Here is a 14,645-nt window from a genome sequence, read left to right on the forward strand (position 1 = left end):
CATCCCTGTCCCCATCATCGTTTCAAAAATAATAATATGGGAAGACGATTACAAATTCGAAGATTTTCTCAAACCAAAATTTATTATTATATATTATTATTATAGATAATATTAATATTAATATCAATATCAATATTAATAATAATAAGATTATTAATATTTTAAAAAATAACAATATTATTATATTATTAATATTAATAATACTATTATTTTATTATTGATATTATTTTTGGGACGGGTTCGGGGATTTCGGGGATGGGGATAATAATCTCATACCCGCTCCAAATTACATCGAGGATTTTTTTAAATCCCCGAAACCGAACCCAAACCCGAAAAAATTGGGAATCCCCATCTCCGTTTCGGGCTTTCCCCGCGGGACCCCAAACCCGTGGGGAAAGTTGCCATCCTTACTCGTTATCAAGAATATGACGTGTTGAGTCTTTAGACTCACTAGGTGTGATTGATGCAGATGATATTGATTATGAATATGATAATGCAGGTCCTTGATGGTTGAATTTGCTGGATTGAAGGTGCACATGACCCGAGGACCGACGCTAGTTTCCGCACTAGTTTATGATTTTAAGTAATGTTAAAGATATTTTACGTCTTTTATTTATGTTATGAGAGATTTTTGAGAGGTTATAGTATGAGCTATACTTTTCAAATAATGTTTTTAGGTTAGTAAAACGTTTGACGATTTTATGCTTTAAAATATTTTCCTTTGGATTTTTAAATGGCAGCTGAATGTTTATTTTTAAAATGGTGACAAGATATTTTAAAGTATTTATATATATGTATATTTTTAATTATGGAGATTAAGGAGAGAAAAAAAATATTTCTAGCACGATTTAAGAAAACGAATAGCAGACGTTTCAGTTGGTATCAGAGCAAAGGTCCTGTAAAGGATTGTGCCACCATCAGCACCAGAAAGATCAGTCGTCAAGCCTCAACTTGTAAATTTACATGCTTTATATGATCTATTTGTTGTTACCAACATAATTATATGAATTATATGTTAACGTCACATGTTTAATTGCTTTATGAGGATATATGATTTATATACTTTAGAATTTTTATACGTGATACGATATGAAATAAGAAATTATTTGATTTCAACGCATGTTGGCTTCATGGTGGAATTGGACTATGTTGAATTTTGGGTTTTAGTATTGACTTTCTACTTTTTGGACCGTAAGTTAATCGTGAATATTATGAATGCTTTTGGGACACGTAGATTTTCTAAGAAAATATTTATGATTCATGGTTATTAGTTGAATTAATTTTTGGGAATTAGACGTAAGGAATAATGATTCGAAGACTACAATGATATTTGGGAGTATAGAAATGTATAAATTGGGATCTTAAATTTGATGAAAGGTAAGATTGGTTATAAGAATTGATTTTTGGGTAAATAAGTTTAAATTTATCGAAATTATGTTATGGGAAGCCTAGTAGAAGGAAATTAAGAATGCCAAGAACTTATGAGTTAATCGTAAGATTTTCGAAATTAAGGACCAATTAAGATAATTTTTGAGAAAATTAAGAAGCGATTTTGCAGTTATTAAGGAATTTGAGGATTAGTTTAGCAATAAGCGATGATTAAATGGTTTAAATGATAAGAATTTTGAGGATTTAGACTTTTAAGAATATTTGGAACCTTGAGATATCTTGGGTTATAATGTTATAAGGAATGTTAGTCAAGAGTTTTTAAGGATGAATCGATATTAGGCTTGAAAACCTAAGCGTTAGCGGATGCATTTGAGATTTTAAGATTGAAATATGATAAATTGACGAACATTTTGAGTATAAATTAAGGAAAGTAATATACGATAAGTTTGGTTATCCATCTTTTAATATTGGGAATTGTAAGAAAGGTTGTGATTCAAGGTTATATTAGTAACATCACTAAGTCATTATGGGTCTTTTTAAGTTGCGAGTTGCAAATAAGGATTCAGAAGGAAAATTTAATTGGGATCAAGGAGACGTAAGGACATTCTAGTTAAATTTTATCAGAGTAGCGCAGCGGAAGCGTGGATTTTTGGGATACTAGAACTAAGCCTAAACTTTGGGTTATCAAGGATAAGCGAATTTCGAGGACGAAATTCAATTTAAGGGGGGAAGATTGTAACGCTCCGAAAATTTAAAGGTCAACGCGAACCACATGCATGCAATTATTAAATTCTCCTTGTATTTTAATTGCATGGATTAATTATGTTATGCATATTGATGTGTTTAAAATATATTTTTCTACATGGTTGCATTAAATTGTATTTTTTAAAGGTTATTCGAGTTGCGATCGAGGAACGGAGACCGAAGACTGAAAAATAGAAAAATGTTTTTATTGGTTAATTGTTTTTAATTATTTAAATTAAGGATGATGATTTTTATTATTTTTGAAAATAAGGGTTTTTGAGGTGATTTTATACGCCGGGACGTAATTTTTATCGGTGTTGGATTTTCAACAAAAATACGAACGTTTTGACAATCTGGCTAATAAATTCACAAATTTATTTAAATTAAATTATTATCAATATTTTAAGTAAGTACTAATGGGCCTAATTAACGTCTTAATGGACCAATACTTGATTAGTTTAAATAAACTATATAATATTCAAACCCTCCCCACACCGCCACAAGCTCACGCCTCCAATCAGAATTTCCACTCCCCCAAACACTTCAAGTACACACACAAACTTTTGAGCCAAAAATTCGGTGGAAGCTTCAAGGAGATTTCAAGCCACGGTTCTTGCTCCGTTCTTCGCAATCGTCAAAGGTTTTTCGTGCGTTTAAAATGCAAAGGCACACCATATTCTCCTGTTACTCATCATCACACCATATTATGTATTTATGTTTGAATTTGAAAACAAGTTGCAACTTTGAAGATTTTCGGATATGCATAATGAGTGATTTTTAAAACATGTATTTTGATCCAAAAACCATGAATTCCATCTACCTAAGGGGCTGCCATGATTAGGATGTGTTAGGGTCATGTTTTACACAAGTTTAAGGGGTCCTAAAACACCCCAAAAGGCTGCACACGTTAACAGAATCAAGCTGGAACGAATGGATCAATTTTGGAATCAATTTACTATCATGTGCTGTAGGGCTCGGTTTTATGGGATGGAAGGCTAGGCTTGGGGTTGGTTGGGACCAGGACCTGGCTAGGGACGTGGTTGGGTCAAGGAAAGAGTCCAAGCCATGCTAGGACTCGAGACCAGGGGCTGGGAGGAGTCCTTGCCAAGAAGGACTCCACCCGAGAGCATCAATGAGGCAGCGCAGGGGTGCTGTTGCGCATGGAAGAAGGGGCTTGGCTTGGGGGTTCTGGGCTGGGCTAGGTCGACTCTTTAGGGTCCTAGGAGGGTGCTTAAGGGCTGGGCCAAGGGCTGTGCGGCTGGGTCACTGCAGGCGTGAGGAAAAAAAAGATGGAGCCGTGAGTGGGCATGGAAGACGCGCAGGTTGTTCCTTTGATTCAGAAGCTTCGCTGCTGGGTTCCAGGCTTTGGGATGGTCTGGGCATGGTCTGGACGTTGTCCAAGGGAGGTTAGGGTCATGGGTGGTCGTTGGTTAAGGGCTGGTAGATTCCTAATGCAACTAGGAGTCCTAGATAAGCTAGAAAGCACTCACGCACATGCACATGCAATCTGGTCTGTAGTTCAGCAGGCTTTTAGAGCGGGTTAGGATCATGTTGTTTGGGCTGGGCCTGGTCAGGAGGGTGCCTAGATGGGTTGGCTAGGTTTTGGCTCAAGGTGGCTCGGGCGTGGCTCGAGTAAATTAGGAGATGGCTCGGGCGGTTCGATAAGGTGTCTATTTCGAAAATTAAAAGGCTAAAAATGAAACCATGTGTCCACGGGTGTGGATCATGACTTGGAAGGGTAGAATAAATCTTAAAAATGCTATGTTTAAAATTTGGGATCGAAATAACGAGTTTTGGATTTATTCGGGATTTAATCGCCGCACGAAACGCTAATTAACGAGTTAATTGAAACGCCTAGTTTTAGGCTTTATAGTATTATGTAAAATTATATTTAAACTCAAATAATTATTAAAAGCCTAAGTTTTTAATTTGGGAATTTTTATATTAAGGTTTGGTTTAATTCGGGATTAAAACGCAGTAATACGTCATATTTAAAGATTAATTTAAAAGACATCGATTTAAGCTAAATAAAAATATGAGAAAATTCATGTAAGCTTAAATGATTATTTAGGATATTTTAGAGTCAATGAAATTAAGAAAAAGTCAAAGTCGAGGAATTTACGTCTAGGGACAAAACGATCATTTTACACCTAGAAATTTGTAAACGTCATGGAAGTGCCCTGAATGTTGTTTTACATGATAATATGATCATTTGAAATGTTTATGAATTTTTATGACATGCATTTTAAGTGTTTATGATTTATTATGTCAAATTGATATTTTAAATGTTTACGATTTATTATGTCAAAATGTTATTTTATAAGGGTATGATTTAGTATGTTAAAATATTTATTTTAAATGTTTATGATTTAAATTCATATTTTAAATTTTTATGATGTTGAAATGTATAGTTAAAAGATTTATGGATTTTTATACGTTGAAAGGTTTTTTTTAAAATGTTTATGGATTTTTATGAGGGAACGATAACATTAAAAGAAATGGTGCATGCTTGTTTTTAAGAGGAAAATGTTATTAAATGAATGATTTTTATAAAGTGATGAAAATGAAAAACGTTGAAAGAAGTGAAGTAATTGTGACTATTGAGGATAACAGGATTGAGGAATGCTCAGTTGACGATCTTATGTCGCTGATGTCCCTGCCGCCCAGTACTATGATTTCATGTAGATGGATCCATCGACTAATGAGGGTATGAGGATATGATTGAGGATAGGCCAAGGCTTAGTTGACGATCTTATGTCGCTGATGTCCCCGTCGCCCAGTACTGTGGTTTCATGTAGATGGATCCATCGACTTTTGAGGATTGAGGAAAGTCACAATTAACGATCGGAATTCAACAAAGGAAAATGAAAAAGGAAAAGAAAAAATGTTTATGATCATGATATAAGGATTTATGTTATGAAATGAGGAAAAAGAAAATGTTGAGGTATATGAATATGTTGAGGATAATATGAAAAGGGTTACGAAAATGTTTCTGAATATGTTTATGTGGTATTTTTATGTTTTTGAAAAGTTTAAGTTTAAAGTTTATGTATTATGAAGAAAATGATATTTTAAGTACAAATATTTTTCACTGTTATATGTTAACTGTATTACGTATTACTCGTTATCAAGAATATGACGTGTTGAGTCTTTAGACTCACTAGGTGTGAGTGATGCAGGTGATATTGATTATGAATATGATAATGGAGATCTTGATGGTTGACTTTGCTGGACTGAAGGTGCACATGACCCGAGGACCGACGCTAGTTTCCGCACTAGTTTATGATTTATGATTTTAAGTAATGTTAAAGATGTTTTTACGTCTTTTATTTATGTTATGAGAGATTTTTGAGAGGTTATAATATGAGCTATACTTTTCAAATAATGTTTTTAGGTTAGTAAAACGTTTGACGATTTTATGCTTTAAAATATTTTCCTTTGGATTTTTAAATGGCAGTTGGATATTTATTTTTAAAATGGTGACAAGTTATTTTAAAGTATTTATATATATGTATATTTTTAATTATGGAGATTAAGGGGTGAAAAAAAAAATTTCTAGCACGATTTAAGAAAACGAATAGCAGACGTTTCATATTATATGATTTTTAAAACATGAATTTTGATCCAAAAACCATGAATTTCATGTATCTAAGGGGATGCCATGATTAAGAGATGTTAGGGTCATGTTTTACACAAGTTTAAAGAGTCCTAATCACCCCAAAACACTGCAAACAAGAGTAGAAGAAGCCTGTAACCGTAGCATAGAAAAAAAACAGCAAGTAGGGGCCGTGCAAAACAATCCCAGAAGTAATCATGTAATGATATTTTTCCCAATTTAAAATAAGACATTTTTTCTCGCATCTTTTTAAAAGTTTTTCCAAATTTTCAAGACAATTATCAAATGTATTCCCAAAAATAGTTAAATCATTTATGATAATCTCCAAACAATTTTCAACCACGTTGCTAAAAATGCTTAGCATACATCTTTGAAATGTTGTTGGGGCATTGCATAATCCAAATGACATCCTTCTAAATGCAAATGTTCCAAAAGGATATGTGAATGTAGTTTTATCATGATCTTCAAGTGCAATGAGAATTCGATAATAACCTGAATATCCATCAAGAAAACAGTAGTAGGGATGACCTGCTACTCTTTCTAAAATTTGATCCAAAAATGGTAATGAAAAATGATCTTTTCTAGTGGCGTCATTTAATTTTCTATAATCAATACACATCTGCCAACTATATGGGACTCGACTTGTTAACAATTCACCTCTTTCATTTTTTATCGCTGTGATGCCAGGTTTTTTTGGAACTAGTTGTGTTGGGCTTACCCACTTACTATCAGAAATAGGGTAGATAATCTCAACATTAAGTAGTTTAAGAACTTCAGTTTTCACAACATCTTTCATGTGTGGATTTAATCTCCTTTGTGGTTGTTGAGATGTTTTTGCATTTTCTTCTAAGTGAATTTTGTGAGTGCAAATTAGTGGATTAATGCCCTTGAGATCTTTTAGTGTCCAACCAATTGCATTTTTATGTCTTTTAAGCATATGAACTAATTTACCTTCTTGATCACTTGCTAGTTTAGAAGAAATTACCACCGGATATGTTTCATCTTCTCCAAGTAATGCATACTTCAATTCTTCTGGCAAGGGTTTTAACTCCAATATGGGTGGTTCGTCTTTGTTCTCATATTTTGCCTCAAATTATTTCTCTGATCCTGGTAACGAGTGATACCTGATAAAATCATCAAGATCAATTTCAATATTTTCTTTAACAGTTTCAATTGAAAAAATATCTAATTTGTCACGAGTACTCCCTTCTTGAATGTTTTCTTCCACAAGAGTTTCAAAAAGATTTTCATCTTCACTTTCATCTTCTTTGTCATGTGGTTGCTTACAAAGATTAAAAACATTAAGCTCCAAGGTCATGTTACCAAATGACAACTTCATTATTCCATTCCTGCAATTTATAAGAGCATTAGAATTTGATAAAAATGGACGACCCAAAATTATAGGAATTACATTACAAGCTTCGATAGGTTGTGTATCTAAAACAATGAAATCGACAGGATATACAAAGTTATCAACTTGGACCAACACGTCTTCTACCATACCTCTTGGCACTTTAACAGATCTATCGGCAAGCAAAAGTGTTACCGAAGTAGGTTTTAACTCGCCTAGATTGAGTTCTTGATAAACTGAATATGAAAGTAAATTCACACTAGCTCCAAGATCAAACAAGGCTTTTTTAATCTTTCGTTCTCCAATAATACATGAAATAGTAGGACAACTAGGGTCTTTGTATTTCAAAGTATTATTATTTTGAATGATTTGCACTTACTTGTTCGCCTAAAAATGCTTTCTTTTTCACATTCAATTTTCTTTTCAGAGTGCACAAGTCTTTCAAAAATTTGGCATATGATGGTACCTGCTTTATAGCATCTAATAAAAGAATATTAACTTTTACTTGTTTAAAAATATCATATATATCAGAATTCAAATTTGATTTTTTTGTATTTTTCAATGCATGAGGGAATGGTGGTGACATTGTCTGTTGATCCTCCTCTTCGCTAGTTATGGGTTCCACTTCCTTACCCTTTGGAGCTGATTTATCATCATCTTCACAAGGTTCAAGAATGGATTTTTCCACAACCTTACCACTTGGAAGGGTAATAACAAATTTTACCCAATCCATTGGTTGAGTTCTAGAAGTTCCAATTTGTGAATGATGATCATTGGGATTAGGCTGTGGTTGTGAAGAAAATTGACCTTTTTCATTAACATTAAGTGCATATGCAAATTTAGCAAGAGTATCTTTCAAATCTGTCATGGTTTGAGCAATTTGAGTATTTATAGACTCTTGCTTTGCAATGAAAGAATTCAATATATCTTCCAAGTTCCTTTTAGGTGGAGGAACATAAGGTGCATAATTTTGAAAATTTTGTTGATTTTGAAAATGTGTTTGTGGAAATTGTGCAGCATTATCATTCTTTCAACTAAAATTTGGATGATTTCGCCAACCTGGATTGTAATTTTGAGAAAATGGTTCAAAATTTGGACTTTTGAAATTGTTCAAAACATTGACTTGTTCATGGAGACATTCTTTAAAAGAGGGCAAAGTGGGACAATCTTTTGTAGAATGATCACTTGTATCACAGATGTGACACGCAATTTCTTGAACAGATTTTAATTGACCATTCTTTTTCAATTCAAGTGCCTCAATTTTTCTTGCAAAAGAGGTAAATGTAGCTTGGAGATCATGTTCATCTTTGAAGGTGTACATACCTCCACCAGATGTGGGAGATTGAATCTTGTTTGATGGTTCGATTGTACCTATAGTGTCCCAATTTTGAGCATTTTCAGCTAATGAATCGAGATACTCAATTGTCTCGTTTGGATCTTTATCTTCAAATGTTCCATTATACATAAATTCAACCATTTGCCTATCTTTAGGTGTTAAGCCTTCATAAAATTGAGAAACAACTCTCCAAATTTAAGAACCGTGATGTGGACAAAGATTAAGCAATTCTTTGTATCTATCACAACACTGATAAAAAGTTTCTCCTTGTTTTTGAGTTAAAGTGATTATTTGCCTTTAGAAAGAATTTTTTCTATGAGATGGAAAAAACTTTTTCAAAAATTGTTGTTGAAATTCATCCCAAGTTCGAATGGATCCCGATCTAAGATTTTGTAGCCAAGTTTTAGCTTTATTTTTTTTAAAAAAAGGAAAAAGCTTAAGTCGAATTGTGTTCATGCTACAATTTAGATCATTATATGTGTTGCACACTTCTTCAAATTCTCGTAAATGTATGTATGGATTTTCAGAATCTAAGCCATGAAATTTGGGTAAAAGTTGGATAATATCAGGCTTAAAATTGAAATGAGATGCATCAGGGGGAAAAACTAGACATGAAGGTGCACTAGTACGTGTAGGATTCATGTGATCTCTAAGTGTTCTTCGTCTATAATGATCATGTTGATATTGAATTTCATCTTCATTTTCTTGGATGGGTTCTTCCGCCATGTTTTGTAAAAATAAAGGGTTATTTCGAATGAGTCGATCACTAAGTGTACGTGACCAAATGCTCATGCAAATGCAAAAGAAAAACACACAAAAGCAATAAAAATTCAAAGAAAAACAAACTATAAACAAAATAAAATAGACTTGAAATTAAATTATACTTCCCCGGCAACAGCACCAAAAACTTGTTGCGACTTTGATTGTTGCACTCCCAAGAGCAGGTTGTCCACAAGTAGTATAATTCAGTGAGTCCGAATATCGTATCCACAAGGAAGCTAAGGTAATTACAAGTTCACTACAATATCTATTTGTTTTTGTTTTTGTTTTTGTTGTTTAATTGTTTGAATCTTTAATTGGTAATTTTTAATTGTTCAAAATTTAATTTAAGTAGTTGAGATTAAAGGATTCACTCTTGGTATTTTAATAAAGTTAACATTAATGAAAATTATTGAAATCCACTTAATAAAATGGTTCCAATATATTAAATAATTATATTTATATTATGTTATATATTATTATCTTATAAGTATATATACCAAAACTTATAAATATTGTCAAGTATTTATTGTGCCATATATATATATATATATATATATATATATATATATATATATATATTTGTAAATACTAAATCAAGGTTCCCACTTTAAATGGTTGGTAAAACAAAACTAACATCTAAATGGTACCAAGAAATTAATATTATGATATATTCATATATTAATATTATGATATATTCATATATAATAAATCAAGGCATCCACTTTTAATGGTTGGTAAAACCAAACAAACATTTAAATGGTACCAAGAAATTAATATTATGATATATTCATATATAATAAATCAAGACATCCACTTTAAATGGTTGCTAAAACTAAACTAACATTTAAATGATTCCAAGAATTTAGTGTAACATAAAGTAACAATAAATCAAAACTTCCACTTATAAGTAGGGTATAATAATGCTTAAAGAAATAAATAGAACATAAACAATAAATAATGATTAAATAATATAAAATAGAGATTCTTACCTTTTAATAACCTTATTATCATGCCAAGAGTTTCACCTTTTCATCTCAACTTTGGGAAGTTAGCTACTCATTATTCAAAGTGTAAAACTTTGAATATAAAATTAATATGCTAATTATATTTAAAAGAAGAAATAAAACAAAAACAAATAGAGAAATATTATGAACTCAAAGGTTTGTTTATAAAATGAGGGATATCCTAATACATTACAATGCACCCCTATTTATAGCCAAATTTGGGGAGACAACCACAGATAAAATATTTTTTTTACACAAAAGTCATCATTGGTGTTCCAAGAAATTATATTTTAATACACATCACTTTTGAAAATCTTCTCATTCGAATTTTCTTATCCACATAAAACAAAACATGTAGATAATTGAGTTGTTTGAATTGTGATATTTATTTTTAACCATTTGACCAAGTAATTTGAGAGATATGGTCAAAATGCTACAGCATGGTGAAACTGCCACTTCTTTGATAACTTTATTTGTTACTTAATTTGATCCCACTTGTGAGAAGATTTTTATCTCATGCTTGACACCAATATTGTAGATATTAACATCAACTTTCTATAAGTCAAAGAATCATCTTAATCTCATTTGCAACGTCAAGGTTATTCTTGTTTTATCGAACCTATAAAAATTAGTAAAAACTTATAATTACACAACAACTTATATTTTACACAATTTATTATAAAAAATATAATATTTAAACATTTAATAAAACAAAAACTATAAATTTATATTATAAAACATTTAATTAATATACAATTTTTTATCTTTATCAAGGAGCAGAAGGTGACGGTTGCACATCCTTTGAAGAAGGAGCAATTACTTGTTCAGAAGATTCAGCAACTTGTTCCTTGGATGGCTTTTGCGGTTGAACTGATTGTTCAGCTTCCTCTTCTAATGAGAGATTGTGGGAATCTACTGGAATAGTCAGTTCTTGATCAATTTCCCAATGTTTAATCTTCATCTGTAGTGATATAAGATCCGAGTTCAGCTGATCATGAACTGGTTTATCATAGAAGGCATTGGACTGGTATGATCATAATTTTGGCGTAGCTGAACAACCATTTGTCTTAACTTCTTTGCACGTACTTGATCAAAGAAGTACTTCTTCCTCTGCATCGCTTGAACCACTGAAGCTGCTTTGACCATTTTTAGGACTATAGTTTTCAGGACAATAAATTTCTTCAAAATTGATTTCTTCTGTAGTTGTTTGGCAAACACTTCAGTCCTAAATCTGACCCATTCATCATAAGCTTTAAGCTTAGTCTCAGAAAATTCATTGACCTCTTTCCAAATCAGGTCAATATGGGTTTGAATTGTGTTTGTGGGTCTGGGCTCTTCTGTCATCTTTTCCTTGCCCTTTGAGTCAGTCAGAACATGAGGAATATTCAATCCTGATCTAGTTGCATCAATCATTTCTCTAATCACTACACCTTTGGGTCTGGAAAATGCTAAAGAAGTTGGGCCAGAGATAGTAATTAGTGGGGCTTTAACTCCAGCAGGTTTCTTCTTATCACCAGATTCGGTGATAGTTTTCTTGAGTAGAGCAGCAGTTAGAGGTAACTTCTCTTCAGTTAAAGATTTAACTAATATTGCCCGCAAAGGAGTAGCCTTGATCGGCTGTTAAGCTCCAGATAGTATCAGCCTATCAGTTGGGATGGTGCTCACAACAATTGCTGGTTTTGTCTTCAGAGTTCTGGGCTTCTTGGAGATTTTAGGAGAGGGAGTCTTCTCAAAATAAGTTTCACTGACAATTAGTTTGCGTTAGATTGTCTTCTGAACTGTCTTCTTGGCTTTCGTCACTGGTTTGGGAGCCTCATGCATCCCAATCTCCTTTTTCACCTTAATGAACTGTTCCGGAGAGATGTCCATCTTGAGCTTTGGCAGCTTAACACTCTTGGAATTGAAAATTTTGAACTTGGATGACCTCTCAGAGGAGTCATCTACCAACCCCTTGCTTTTTAGCAAATAGCTGAGCGGCACCGTAAATCCCTTCAACTATTTCGATGAATGAAACATGTTTTTGAGAAGGTTGAAGATGATTCCTTTCCAATGCAGTCTTTTTCCAACCATGATAGCAGTCATGAATTGAAATTTCTCCAATGTAAGAGCAGCAAAAGACCCTACTTTGGCTAGTAACCCTTTGGCCACGATGTAAGCCAGCACTGGATTTCTGGCTTCAGTTCCTTCTTGGGATCAGAAACCTTGATTTTCCGCCCATCAGCAGATAGGAGAGTTTGCATCTCCTCAACATCAGAAGTTTTGACCTCAGAAATGTTTTTCAGTCCATCAATAGGTAGCTGAAAGATGTTGCTAAAGGAGTCTTTGTCGATTATCAGCAACTGATTGTTGACGGTTGTAGTGATGTTTCCGTCAGCAGAGATAAATCTATTTGCATAGAGATCTTGAATCTCTTTTGGATAAATTTCTTGGGAAGAAAGTCCCAAAAATGTCTTCAGTCCAGCAACCTCCAGTTTTAGAAACACACTCTTGATATCTCATCCTGGACAGACACGACTGAATAAAAATCAACTTCCATTGTGTTCAACATGTATGCCGGAATTTGGTTTGCCATTGCTGAGAGATCTAAAATGCGCGTAAATAAAGTTATGTGTATTGATTTGCTCTGTAGATTGAAATGCGTGTAAAGAAAGAAAACTGAAATGAGGCGGGGATAAGTACATATGTATGTGACTATTCAAATCTTTGGACATGTGTCAGTCCAAGATAAATTGAATAAAATCGTGTGTACGTGTGATGAAAGCGTATGTAGAATTTAAATGGGCTACGCAAGGCCACGTGTTAAAATACTATTAATTGAAAGACATCAATTAAATGTGTAATTATCAGTCACATCACTTATTATGGAATATTTACCGATTTATTAGTTCACTTATTGAAGAAGATCAGTTAGGTCAGCAACTGAGTGATTAGTTAGAAGCTGAATCATTTCAGTTGAAGACCAACTAACTATTGTCTTCTCAGTTAACTGTTTATATTCGATATTCCCCCTCAATAAATGCATATTAATAAAATAAAGTGTAAGAGAAGCTTAGTCTGAATAAGTTGAAGGGTTTGCAGTTGACTAGTGTATCTTCGTCTTCTTCTATTTCTTCAATATCAGTCTGTCTATAAATAAGAGCAAAGTCATTAGATAATAACAATTAAACACCGATGGATAATTCAAGCAATTACAACTTTCCTCTTTCTGCGTTAACACTTCGTCTTTTGGAGAGTTTGAAGGAATCTATCGAAGAACTCGTCTTTTAAAGGTCATGTCCACTTGGACCAAGATACACGAGCTCCAGACCATTCAGCGTGATTGATTAGTTGCTACTGATAAGAAGAGAGCAACAACAAGAAAGTATAAGAGGCGTCTTGAAGTCATCCATACTTCAGATCTTGCTATTGATGAAGGTCTTCTCCAGCTGATGCTTATGAAGGAGTGGAAGGGAAAAGATTTCTTCTTCAGAAAGCTTCAGAAGAGTTAACTGACATGAATTATCTAGTTGGATATCCTCTTGCCACTGAAAGGGAACTGAATCGTGTAATCTGGATAAGATTTTATCAATAAAATTGTTGTTTCGATTCATTGCTTTTTCCTTATCTACATATGAGCTGATATCAGTTGTCAAATAGTTAACTAACTGACAATGGCTAACTGAAAAGTTATTAATTGATATTTGACTAACTGAATAAAATTAACAACAACTGACATAACAACATTATCATTGATATAATTAAGACAGATCAATTAAACCAAGAATATTGCGAAAGTGAGAAAACTTAGTCTCTGGTAATGGTTTGGTGAATATGTCAGCTGCTTGTTGTTCAGTTGGTATGTATTCCAGCCTTATTGCTTTTTTCAGAGCATGATCTCTGATGAAGTGATGCCTGACATCGATATGATTGGTCCTAGAGTGAAGAACTGTATTGTAGGTAATTTCAATCGTGCTTGTATTCACACAAAATATTGGTGATTCTTTTGCAATGACTCCATAGTCCTTCAGTTGTTGCTGAATCCAGATCAGTTGTGCACAGCAGCTTCCAACAGCAAGATATTCTGCTTCAGTTGTGGAAGTTGCTATGAATGTTTGCTTCTTGCTGAACCATGAAATCAGTCTATCTCCTAAAAATTGACATGATCCACTGGTGCTTTTACGATCTAGCTTACATCCTGCATAATCTGTATCTGAATATCCAACTAAATTGAAAGAAGAATCCTTAGCATACCATAAGCCCACAATTTGTGTGCCTTTAAGATATTTTAAAATGCGTTTGGCAGCTGAAAAATGCAATTGCTTAGGATCTTCCTGAAATCTAGCAAATATACAAACAGCAAATACAATATCAGGACGACTAGCAGTTAGGTACAATAATGAACCTATTAAGCCTCTGTAAAGTGTCATCTCAATTGATATTTTCCCTTTATCATTGTCTAGTTTG

The sequence above is a fragment of the Primulina tabacum genome, chromosome 4 (assembly GCF_025594145.1).
Source record: "Primulina tabacum isolate GXHZ01 chromosome 4, ASM2559414v2, whole genome shotgun sequence".
Taxonomy (NCBI): Eukaryota; Viridiplantae; Streptophyta; class Magnoliopsida; order Lamiales; family Gesneriaceae; genus Primulina; species Primulina tabacum.